Source organism: Oncorhynchus nerka, linkage group LG21, assembly GCF_034236695.1.
Source record: "Oncorhynchus nerka isolate Pitt River linkage group LG21, Oner_Uvic_2.0, whole genome shotgun sequence".
NCBI lineage: Eukaryota > Metazoa > Chordata > Actinopteri > Salmoniformes > Salmonidae > Oncorhynchus > Oncorhynchus nerka.
The window spans coordinates 17867697-17881168 of record NC_088416.1 but is presented as its reverse complement, the minus strand read 5'-3'; positions in this window follow the sequence as shown (position 1 = coordinate 17881168).

Below are 13472 nucleotides of genomic sequence, written 5' to 3'. Positions count from 1 at the left end.
AGATGCTACTGCCTGAACTTAGCCAATAGGGATACGTTTTTTTGGTCACAAACCGTTTTGCTACGTTGTGCCCTACTGAACAGGACTCTGGTGGAAGTCCCCAGTCCAGACGGCTTGAAAAGTAGCATCTACTCATAAATCTGTTTAGCTCACAGGCCACACTAGAACTTTGCATCGTACCAAAAATACCAGTTATCAATAATGTAATTATGATGATTATATTTCACACCATAAAGTTGGTGAATAAAAAGTCTCCCGTTTTGGTAGAGGGAATTGTATTTGTACTTTTTTTAATGGTTTTGTCAGGCCTCATGGCATTTGAGTTTGGGGTAATATGGGGGGGGGGTTGTTATGTCCGTCACACCAGTGCTAAAGAATTGATTGTATTGGTGCCGTGGAGACCGAGCATCGTTGCCGCAGAGAGCCAGAACATTGTTGCCTTCCATGGGAAGGCATGTTTTCTCCCTTGACTCCATCTCAGAATCCGCTGGTAAAAATGGGTCCTATTGGTTAGCCCTATGATTTGGCCAATCAGCAAGGGCTTTACTGTTCTTCATAACTTTTACCAAAAAGGCAGCACTGGTTTTATGATAAACAAGGTAGTCTTTAGAGTCAAATCAGAGTCTCTGATTTTAATTTCCTTTGTAGTTTAAAATCAGCTTTTTTACATTTTCTTTTTACAATCATACATCACCTGTTAAGAGTACCGGGCATTTTGATAAAGAAAGGACAAACTCTATATATTAAACAGATATACGGACATTTTAAATGTAAATTGGGGTTTTGTTAAATACAGACATCGTTACAGAGAGCTCTTATATTGTATTACCCAAATTAGTGTCCTTGTTTACTGTTATATTATAAACATTTCATATGGCTTATTATAACTTACACATAATGCTGCCACTACTACACCAAATTAGCTCCCTCTTCCTGTCTTTTTTTACCAGTCGTAAATGGATGTCACTGTACAGATTGTGGAATGTTTGTTTTTCTCTTTTTATAAACCCAATGCTTTATTTTTGCTTTTCTTTTTGGGTGAATTGCCTGGTTGTTTGGTCATTAACGTTCTCCTGAGGTTGGAGTCAAGTTTTATTTGCATATTTTAATTTGGGATATTTGTTAGTTGAGGTTGCAGTGTGGGGGTTATGGGTATTGTAGTTTGGTGCTGTGTAAATTCCAATTGGAACTTGAGAATTTGTGAAAACGCATTTTAGCAATAACTCCTGAATTAATGCTAGAGCCATTGTTGGCCATCTTGAATGCATTTAAAATCAGCCCTTACCTCAACAGCTGGGGGGAAAACGTCCTTCACACACATTTTAGAAATCCCTCGATTTCCCTCATCCATTTAATTTCAGCCATTTAGTCAGGATTGACCCCATTGATATGGTTACCTATATCATTGGTGAATTTGAGTTCTCCCAGTATTTTGTAGCAACAGTACAGTTCAATGCAAAAATAGAGCTACACAGGTTGAGCCAATACTGAGTCAACCTACTGTAGGATTCTACCACAGAATATTCTACCATTCTAATTATTTGATTCTACCTGCAGCCGTAGAATTCCACAGCACCAAATCAAACGATAAAAGGTTTAATGTAATGTGTCATTTTTTGTTTTATTACTATCTTTGTATATTTCTCCCTCTTCTTCGTCCCACTGTATTTTAAATACCACCTCGTCTCTCTCTCTACCTCTGTCTCTCAGTTTCTCTTGTATATAAAACCCCACTGTTTCAAGACCTGTGAGTCTGTATGAACTCCTTTTTATACCTCAACTTTAGAATTGTTCTAGAACGAGTATTAAGAATGACAAGTTGTAGTGCTCCTTATTAGAAGAAGAAAACTAATAAAATATTTGTGCTTTTCATTATTTGGGGTTGGTTGAGTTTTATTTTTATCACTACATCTATGCTCTTGTGACATTTACAAATAAAATAATGACACCATTTAATGGTAATCACAGTATTCTGGCAATGTGTGTATTCAACACTCAAATTAAGCACAAAGTATAATTAATCCTGGACACAGCACTTAGCTGTGGTACATTGGCCACATCACAAACCCCCGAGGTGCCGTATTGCTATTATAAACTGGTTACCAACGTAATTAGAGCAGTAAAAATAAATGGTTTTGTCATACCTGGTATACAGTCTGATATACTACGGCTGTCAGCATTCAGGGCTTGAACCACCCAGTTTATAATAGCCTGTAAACACCTGCAGGAGGACTTGATTTGAAACCTGATAAGTGGTCCTCTAGCTAAGTTGGTAAAGGTGGAGCATGGCACTTGCAATGCCAGGATTGTGGGTTCGATTCACGGGACCAGCCGTACTCTAAATGTATGCATGCGTAATCGAATATCACAGTTTCAACTATTGGTTCCTTTGAAGTAAATGGTGAAACAGTGATATTCAGTTTAAATTCCAGGCTTCCCAATATCCCCACGCTAGTATTTTTAAAGCATCTCATGGCTCTTTTTTATAATGTATCACAGAATTGAACTGTGGCACATGGAGGTAGTTTGGATTTTTCTGAGTATCCCAGTGTTAATGTAACACATCTAGATAAACAAAACATACTGTACACGTACAAACATGCATCCAAAATATATTTTCATGAAAGTATGGTGTCATAAATAACCATATTTTCCAGTGTCCTCCTGTTTCTTCAACCCCACTAAGGACTTTATTCAATCTGTATCGTGGAAGTTCAGTGTAACAGTGATAAATGTAAAGGCAATGTTCCTGCATTCGCAGTAGAACGCTGCGGGTATGTCAATTGTAAATTACCTTTTAAATTTCTATTGTGCAATCTGAAACGCTTTAGCGACATTGAATAGAGCCCTAAATTCATGAGTGGCTGTTGATCTCATGTCCATGATGTCTATAGGACTCCTGATTCTTCAGGCTGAAGAGGCTTGTCACCACTCTGTCTTTATCAGCTGGAGGGCAGTAAAGTTGGCTTTCTCCTCTGATTTTACTTCACAACCATTATCTACCTGTGGGAGCAGACACACAATTTCAATTGTATAGTACCCTATGCATTCAGAAAGTATTCATACCCCCAAGTCAATACTTTGTAGAAGCACCTTTGGCGGAAATTGCAGCTTTGAGTCGACTTGGGTATATCTATCAGCTTCGCACATCTGGATTGGGGATTTTCTCTCATTCTTCCTTGCAAGTTTCCTCGAACAAAATTATGGACGCAACATGCAACAATTTCAAAGATTTTACTGAGTGACAGTTCATATAACAAAAGTCAAAATACATGAATTAGGCCCTAATCTATGGATTTCATATGACAGGAAATACAGATATGCATCTGTTGGTCACAGAAAACCAGTCAGTATCTGGTGTGATCACCATTTGTCTTATGCAGTGCGACATCTCCTTCACATAAGATTTGATCGGGCTGTTGATTGTGGCTTGTGGAATGTTGTCCCACTTCTCTTCAATGGTGTGTGAAGTTGCTGGATATTGTGGGAACTGGAACATGCTGTCATACACGTTGATCCAGAGCATCCCAAACATGCTCTATGGGTGACATGTCTGTTGAGTATGCAGGCCATGGAAGAACTGGGATATTTTTAGCTTCCAAGAATTGTGTACAGATCCTTGTGACATGGGGCCGTGCTTTATCATGCTGAAACATGAGCTGATGGCCTCACAATCAATCTCATCACGGTATCTCTGTGCATTCAAATTGCCATCGTTAAAATACGATTGTGTTTGTTGTCCGGAGCTTATGCCTGCCTGCCTGCCCATACCCCCACCAATGGGGCACTCGGTTTACAGCTTTGACATCAGCAAACCACACGTGCGGTCTGTGGTTGGACGTACTGCGAAATTCTCTAAAACGACATGGTAGAGAAATGAACATCTGGCAACAGCTCTGGTGGACGTTCCTGCAGTCATGCCAACTCCCTCAAAATATTAGGCATCTGTGGCGTGACAAAATTGCACATTTTAGTGGCCCCAGCACAAGGTGCACCTGTGTCATGATCATGCTTCTTGACATGCCACATCTGTCAGGTGGATCGATTATCTTGGCAAAGAGAAATGCTCACTAACAGGAATGTTAACAAAATGTGTGCACAACATTTGAGAGAAAAAAGCTTTTTATGAGTATGGAACATTTCTGGGATCTTTTATTTCAGCTCATGAAACACTGGACCAACACTTTACATGGTGGGTTTATATTTTTCTTCAGTGTAGATGTGGAGCGATGAACAGCAAATTTGTATTTTTCTCCCCAATTCCGTGGAATCCAATATCCAATAGTTAGTCTTGTCTCATCGCTGCAACTCCTGTACGGACTCGGGAGTGGCGAAGGTCGAGAGCCATGCGTCCTCCGAAACACCAGCAGGGTAGCCTAGTGGTTAGAGCGTTGGACTAGTAACCGGAAGGTTGCAAGTTCAAACCCCCGAGCTGACAAGGTACAAATCTGTCGTTCTGCCCATGAACAGGCAGTTAACCCACTGTTCCCAGGCCGTCATTGAAAATAAGAATTTGTTCTTAACTGACTTGCCTGGTTAAATAAAGGTAAAATAAAATAAAATAAAATCATTGTGTTTACCTGATAGCTACCTACATAAATAGCTAGCTATAACAAAGTGTTAATTTGATAAATTAATTAAAAAGATTAAAAGCAATACAAACAAAAGTTGTCCAGTAGGCATCTACTGAGGGAGCTAAGAGCTGTGTTGTCAGTCATTTCCCAACTTAGCCACACAGCTTCTTGACACAACGCACATCAAACCCGGAAACCAGCCACACCATTGTGTCGGAGGAAACGCCGTACACCTGGCAACCTGGTCAGCGTGCACTGTGCCTGGCACTCCACAGGAGTCGCTAGTGCGTGATGAGAGAAGGATATCCGTGACGGCCTAACCCGGACGACGCTGGGGCAATTGTGCGTCGCCCCATGGACCTCCCCGTGGCGGCCGGCTGCGACAGAACCTGGGCTCGAACCCAGAATCTCTGGTGGCACTACGATGTAATGCCTTAGACCACTGCGCCACTCGGGAGGCCACTAAAGTTGGGGCCACTAAAGGCGGCAGGTAGCCTATTGGTTGGAGCGTTAGGCCAGTAACCAGCTAGCTAGCTGCTATCCGAGTGGCCACTCCTGGCTAACGTCTCTGTCCTGCAGCAAGTACCAATTAGCCTGGAGCTAGCCTATGCTAGGCCCATCTCCCGGCTAGCTGAAGAGGTCCATCAGCCACTCCTTGGGCTACAATACCTATTTTGCCAAATGGCCTGAACTCCTTTTACTGCCGATATGGAGCACCGCTGTTCTATCACGACTAGACTACCGACGTAATCTGCCCGGAGAGGTTTTTCAACAGGCTCCTCCATCGCGACCTGCCCTAAATGCCCATCTGCTAGCTGCGGCCTGCTAGCTGTCTAGAGCATTTCAAACTGTTAGCTCAATTTCTTGGGTCACTATACCTATTTTGCCAATTGGCCTGGACCCTTTTTACTACACGGAGCCCTGCTGATCCATCACGACTTGTCTGGCGACGTAACTGCACGCGGGGGGCTACAACAGACTTCTTCCGTCGCGACGTCCCTTTAAGGCCCCTCTGCTAGCTTTCTAGCCCCGGCCCGCTAGCTGTCTGAATCGTCTCCAGCTCACCAAGCTACTCACTGGACCCCTATGATCACTCGGCTAAGCATGCCTCTCCCTAATGTCAATATGCCTTGTCCATTGCTGTTTTGGTTAGTGATTGTCTCATTTCACTGTAGAGCCTCTATCCCTGCTCAATATGCCTTAGCTAACCATTTAGTTCCACCTCCCACACATACGGTCGCCTCACCTGGTTTAAATTATGTTTCTAGAGACAATCTCTCTCTCATTGTCACTCAATGCCTAGGTTTACCTCCACTGTATTCACATCCTACCATACCTATGTCTGTACATTATGCCTTGAATCTATTCTACCGTGCCCAGAAACCTGCTCCTTTAACTCTCTGTTCCGAACATACTAGACCAGTTCTTATAGCCTTTAGTGGTACACTTATCCTACTCCTCCTCTGTTCCTCTGGTGATGTAGAGGTTAATCCAGGCCCAGCAGTGCCTAGCTCCACTCCCATTCCCCAGGCACTCTCATTTGTTGACTTCTGTAACCATAAAAGCCTTGGTTTCATGTATGTCAACATTAGAAGCCTCCTCCCTAAGTTTGTTTTATTCACTGCTTTAGCACACTCTGCCAACCCGGATGACCTAGCAGTGTCTGAATCCTGCCATCGGAAGACCACCAAAAACCCTGAAATTTCCATCTCTAACTATAACATTTTCTGGCAAGATAGAACTGCAATCTACTGTCTTACTATCCAGGTCTGCACCTAAACAATGAGCTTCTACTTTTAAAAATCCACCTTTCCAGAAACAAGTCTCTCACCTTTGCCGCTTGCTACAGACCACCTTCTGCCCCCAGCTGTGCCCTGGACACCATATGTGAATTGATTGCCCCCCCCATCTATCTTCAGAGCTTGTGCTGTTAGGTGACCTAAACTGAGACATGCTCAACACCCCGGCCATCCTACAATATTTGCTTAATGTCCTCAATCTCACAAATTATCATCCATCCAAGATGGCGTAGCAGTGAAGACGTGTTTTGTTCGTTTTTCGTATTTTATTTTCATTATACCTTCCAGTAACCTGCCTCACCCAACGTGATACGGTATCGCTATTATTTTAAATTTTAGAACACATTCAAGAACCTCCAGAAGCTAACCAGCTAATTAGCTATTCAGTCATTGTTAGCCACTGCTAGCGGCTTTTACCTTCTGCACAGATACCAGCCCTGTTCTTAGCCTGGATAATACTCGCCAGTCTACCAGTATTGGACTGTCTCTCCACAACAAGGCCGGATTCCTGCCGTAATCCCTGGACCACTACTTCTGATCTTCACACCTAGTTTGCAGCTAGCTAGCTCACCTTGGCACCGGATCACCGCTGCTAACGATTGGCTATAGTGGCTAACGCCACTGCCACGAAGCTAGCACTAGTTAGCCGTGAGCCAGGCGCATCTCCCGGCCAGCAAACTAAATTCTACAATACCTCTTTCGCCATCTGGCTTGGATTCTCTGTTGACACGGCGCCCCGCCGCACCACCACGACTGGTCTGCCAACGAATACTCCATCCGCTGTGCCTTCAACCGGCCTCCGTCAGAGGGCTACTAACTTTAAACGCCTTGTCGCCTGCTAGCGTAGTGGCGGGTTCCCTGTTCCATCTACTGCTGCCCCCTGGACACTATGATCACTTGGCTACATAGCTGATGCCTGCTGGACTGTCCATTAATCACGGTACTCCATTCTGTTTATTTATTTTTTATCTGTCGGCCCCAGCCGCGAACTCAGGCTCTGTGTGCAGCTAATCCGACCCTCTCTGCCTAGTCATCGCCATTTTACCTGCTGTTGTTGTGTTAGCTGATTAGCTGTTGTTGTCTCACCTGACTCTCCCAATCAACACCTGCGATTACTTTATGCCTCGCTGCATGTGTCTCTCTCAAATGTCAATATGCCTTTTATACTGTTGTTCAGGTTAGTTATCATTGTTTTAGTTCACAATGGAGCCCTTAGTTCCACTCTTCATACCTCTGATACCTCCTTTGTCCCACCTCCCACACATGTGGTGACCTCACCCATTACAACCAGCATGTCCAGAGATACAACCTCTCTTATCATCACCCAGTGCCTGGGCTTACCTCCACTGTACCCGCACCCCACCATACCCCTGTCTGCGCATTATGCCCTGAATATATTCTACCATGCCCAGAAATCTTCTCCTTTTATTCTTTGTCCCCAACGCTCTAGGTGACCAGTTTTGATAGCCTTTAGCCGCACCCTCATACTACTGATCCTCTGTTCCGCGGGTGATGTGGCGGTAAACCCAGGCCCTGCATGTCCCCAGGCACCCACATTTGTTGACTTCTGTGATCGAAAAAGCCTTGGTTTCATGCATGTCAACATCAGAAGCCTCCTCCCTAAGTTTGTTTTACTCACTGCTTTAGCACACTCTGCCAACCCTGATGTCCTTGCAGTGTCTGAATCCTGGCTTAGGAAGGCCACCAAAAATTCTGAGATTTCCATACCCAACTATAACATTTTCCATCAAGACAGAACTGCCAAAGGGGGAGGAGTTGCAGTCTACTGCAGAGATAGCCTGCAAAGTAGTGTCATACTTTCCAGGTCCATACCCAAACAGTTTGAACTACTAATTTTAAAAATTACTCTCTCCAGAAATAAGTCTCTCACTGTTGCCACCTGCTACGACCCCCCTCAGCTCCCAGCTGTGCCCTGGACACCATTTGTGAATTGATCGCCCCCTATCATGCTTCAGAGTTTGTTCTGTTAGGTGACCTAAACTGGGATATGGTTAACACCCCGGCAGTCATATAATCTAAGCTAGATGTCCTCAATCTCACACAAATCATCAAGGACCCCACCAGGTACAACCCTAAATCTGTAAATAAGGGCACCCTCATAGACGTTATCCTGACCAACTGGCCCTCCAAATACACCTCTGCTGTCTTCAACCAGGATCTCAGCGATCACTGCCTCATTGCCTGTATCCGCTATGGGTCCGCAGTCAAACGACCACCCCTCATCACTGTCAAACGCTCCCTAAAACACTTCTGCAATTCACATATGGTGTCCAGGCCACAGCTGTGGGCAGAAGGTGGTCTGTAGCAATCGACCTGTCCCGGGTATCCTGGAAGGATATTGACCTCATCCCGTCAGTTGAGGATGCCTGGTCATTCTTTAAAAGTAACTTCCTCACCATTTTAGAGAAACATGCTCCGCTCAAAAAATGCAGAACTAAGAACAGATATAGCCCTTGGTTCACCCCAGACCTGACTGCCCTCGACCAGCACAAAAGCATCCTGTGGCGGACTGCAATAGCATCGAATAGTCCCCGCGATATGCAACTGTTCAGGGAAGTCAGGAACCAATACACGCAGTCAGTCAGGAAAGCAAAGGCCAGCTTTTTCAAGCAGAAATTTGCATCCTGTAGCTCTAACTCCAAAAAGTTCTGGGACACTGTAAAGTCCATGGAGAACAAGAGCACCTCCTCCCAGCTGCCCACTGCACTGAGGCTAGGAAACACTCACCACCGATAAATCCACGATAATTGAGAATTCCAATAAGCATTTCTCTAAGGCTGGCCATGCTTTCCACCTGGCTACCCCTACCCCGGTTAACAGCCCTGCACCCCACACAGCAACTTGCCCAAGCTCCCCCATTTCTCCTTCACCCAAATCCAGATAGCTGATGTTCTGAAAGAGCTGCAAAATCTGGACCCCTACAAATCAGCCGGGCTAGAAAATCTGGACCCCCTCTTTCTAAACTGATCCGCAGAAATTGTTGCAATCCCTATTACAACCTCTTTCGTATCATCTGTGATCCCCAAAGATTGGAAAGCTGCCGCAGTCATCCCCCTCTTCAAAGGGGGAGACACTAGACCCAAACTGCGACAAACCGATAAGGTCTTCGAAAGCAAAGTTAACAAACGTGTCGTTCTACCCCTGAACAAGGCAGTTAACTCACTGTTCCTAGGCCGTCATTGTAAATAAGACTTTGTTCTTAACTGACTTGCCTAGTTAAAAAAGTTTTTTAAAAGGACTTTCACATTCTTGTTCTGAAGCAATTCCAGTGTTGCTTTGGCTGTATGTTTGGGGTCATAGTCCTGTTGGAATGTGAATCTTCAACCCAGTCTAAGGTCGTTTGCACTCTGAAGCAGGTTCTCATCAAGCATTTTCCTGTATTTGGCTCCATTGTACCCTCCAGCCTTACCAGTCTTCCAGTCCCTACTGCTGCAATGCATCCCTATCGCATGATGCTGCCACCAACATGCTTCACGGTAGGGATGGTGTTAGACAGGTGATGCGCTTTGCATTCAGGCCAATGAGTTCAATTTGTCTCATCAGACCAAATCACCTTTTACCTCATGATCTCAGTAATTCACGTACCTTTTTTGCAAACTCCTGGCGTGCTGTTATGAGCCTTGTTCTCAAGAGTGGTTTCCATCTGGCCACACCCAAAAATCCCAGATAGGTGAAGTGCTGTCGAGAGTGATCATTGGGTTGATGGTCACCTCCCTAACTAAGGTCTTACTTGCCCGGTTGCTCAGATGACCAGGCGGAGTCTGGGTAGTTCCATATTTTTTCCATTTTCCAAATGATGGAGATCACCGTGCTCTTGGAAACTTTCAACACTAAAACTTGTTTAATACCCTTCCCCAGATAGAATTGTGATGAGGCTTATCTTTGAGATCTACGGATTTCCTTGGACATCATGGTATTATTTCTGCTCTGAAATACACTGTCAGCTGTGGGACTTTATGTGCATTTGGAAAGTATTCAGACCCCTTGACTTTTTCAACATTTTGTTACGTTACAGCCTTAATCTAAAATGGATTCAATAAAAAAAAGTCTAATGAAAAAGCAAAAAAAGTTTAGAAATGTTTGCAAACTTATTACAAATAAAAAACTGATGTTACATTTACATTAGTATTCAGCGCTCTGGAGTTTTTGCTTTGTCATTATTGGGTATTGTGTGTAGATTGAGGGGAAAAAAACTATTTAATCCATTTTAGAATAAGGCTTTAAAGAAATAAAATGTGGAAAAAGTCAAGGGGTCTTAATACTTTCCAAATGCACTGTAGACAGACAGGTGTGTTTCTTTCTAAATCATGTCTAAACAATTGAATTGGCGATAGGTGGATTCCAATCAAGTTGTAGTGGCATCTCAAACAGGACCAAAGGAAATTGGATGCACCTGAGCTCAATTTGTCATGGCAAAGGGGTGTGAATATTTACAGTACCAATCAAAAGTTTGGACACACCTACTCATTCAATGTTTAAAAAAATAATGTTTTACTATTTTCTACATTGTAGAATAATCATTTAAACATAAACTATTAAATAACCAAAAACGTGTTATACAAATCAAAATATATTTTATATATTTGCGATTCTTCAACGTAGCCACACTTGCTTTGCACACTCTTAGCATTCTCTCAACCAGCTTCACGAGGAATGCTTTTCCAACAGTCTTGAAGGAGTTCCCATACATGCTGAGCACTTGTTGGCTGCTATTCCGTCACTCTGCGGTCCAACTCATCCCAAACCTTCTCAATTAGGTTGAGGTAAGGGTGATTGTGGAGGCCAGGTCATCTGATGCAGCACTTCCATCACTCTCCTTCTTGGTCAAATAGCCCTTACACAGCCTGGAGGTGTGTTGGGTCATTGTGCTGTTGAAAAACAAATGATAGTTCCACTAAGTGCAAACCAGATGGAATGGTGTATCGCTGCAGAATGCTGTGTTAACCATGCTGTTAAGTGTGCCTTGAATTCTAAATAAATCACTGACAGTGTCACCAGCAAAGCACCCCCACCTCCATGCTTCACAGTGGGAAACACACATGCGGAGATCATCCGTTCACCTACTCTGCATCTCACGAAGACATTGGAACCAAAAATCTCAAATTTGGACTCATCAGACCATCCACCCGTCTAATGTCCATTGCTCGTGTTTCTTGGCCCAAGTAAGTATTTTCTTCTTATTGGTGTCCTTTAGTAGTGGTTTCTTTGCAGCAATTCGACCATGTAGTCCTGATTCACGCAGTTTCCTCTGAACAGTTTATGTTGAGATGTGTCTGTTACTTGAACTCTGTGAAGCATTTATTTCGGTTGCAATCTGATGTGCAGTTAACTCTAATGAACTTATCATCTGCAGCAGAGAACACTGGGTCTTTTTTTCCTGTGGCGGTCCTCATTAGAGCCAGTTTCATCAAGTGCAGTAGCAAAAACCTTAAGTCCTTGACATTTTCCGAATTAACTGACCTTCATGTCTTAAAGTAATGATAGACTGTCATTTCTCTTTGCATATTTGAGCTGTTCTTGCCATAAAATGGACTTGGTCTTTTACCAAATAGGGCTATCTTCTGTATACCACCCCTACCTTGTCACAACAACTGATTGGCTCAAACGCATTAAACAAGAAAATCCACAAATTAACTTTAAACAAGGCACACCTGTTAATTGAAATGCATTCCAGGTGACTACCTCGAAGCTGGTTGAGAGAATACCAAGAGTGTGCAAAGATGTCATCAAGGCAAAGCGTGACTACTTTGAAGAATCTCAAATATAAAATATATTTAACACTTTTTTTTGTTACTACATGATTCCATATGTGTTATTTCTAGGGGTGAAACGGTGCATGTATTTGTATTGAACCGGTCGGTACAGGGTCCACCGTGCACAGGTTCGGTACGCACTGCGAACCGAACAATACATGAATCATATTGTAGCAACCAGCACAGACAGCTTTGTGTTGTGTTAGGCTAGTAGGTGGTTGTGTTTTACTTGCCAGTGCCCAGTGTTTGCTGGGTCCGACATGCCAATCAACCTGCTATCTGCCAATCACGGGAATGCCTGGAATGTTCTGATGCCGGGCATCCTGGCTTTTGGTGGAGGGGAGGGGGGGGTTGGGCAGGGGGATGGAGCATTGGAAGTTAAGACCAGGTTTAGACTTTGTTCTCTCTCTTACGTCTGGGCTTCACAAGAGAAGGTCACGATTGCCTTGTGGGTTATTGTCAGGAGAATTCTATACTCCTGTTCATTTACCAATTTGTAAGATACTGATAGAAACGAAAACAGACAGGCCCAGTCTACCAATGTTAAATGTTTATTCACGGGAACGTTCTGAAGTGTACAGTACAGGACCTTCAATTTATAGCGACACACATACTTCCACACCAACCATCAAATCCGCCTGCCAATAGAGCCTAGTTTCTTCCTACCCTCCCCTAAGATAGGGAGAGACCTGGGACTGGGAAGTTCTCAGTGTCCCGGCCAAGGTCTCCCCAGATCTGGCTCAGACAGATAGTCTGCTTTCAAAACACTAAACACATTGTTCCCAAACGTTAATTCTGACTAAAACCACACACAGTATTATAATATAATCATCGAATGAGTCTAACACTTACACACATGTATTATAATAATCTAATGATTCAAATTGTATGAAATTAATCACATGGTATCAGACCTATGGTTTCAGGACTGTAACATTCTAATCATTTATTAAAACACATTTCCATCAGTTATCTTTCATTTATTTGGCATGGGCTACGGCCAAACAGTAGCCTGTGTAAAGTTGGGTTAATAAACCGTCAATTCGTAAACTCAATCATCTGTCTGGACAATTGTTCCTTTATGATCTAGTCAGGTCATTACAATATATTACAGCTAGGGCAAAAATAAATGTATATATGATCGTAAAAAAAATATTGCATTAACGTGGGAAAATAAAAGTAAAGTTGTTTCGTCTTGCAACTCCGCTCATTAGTTATTTAACTCCTACGAGAACATAGCTAAGAGAACGTCGTAGCAGCAATTAGCTTATGGGGGAATTAGCAGTTAACTAAATGCAAAAGGAGCAACATGGCAAGCATTGGTG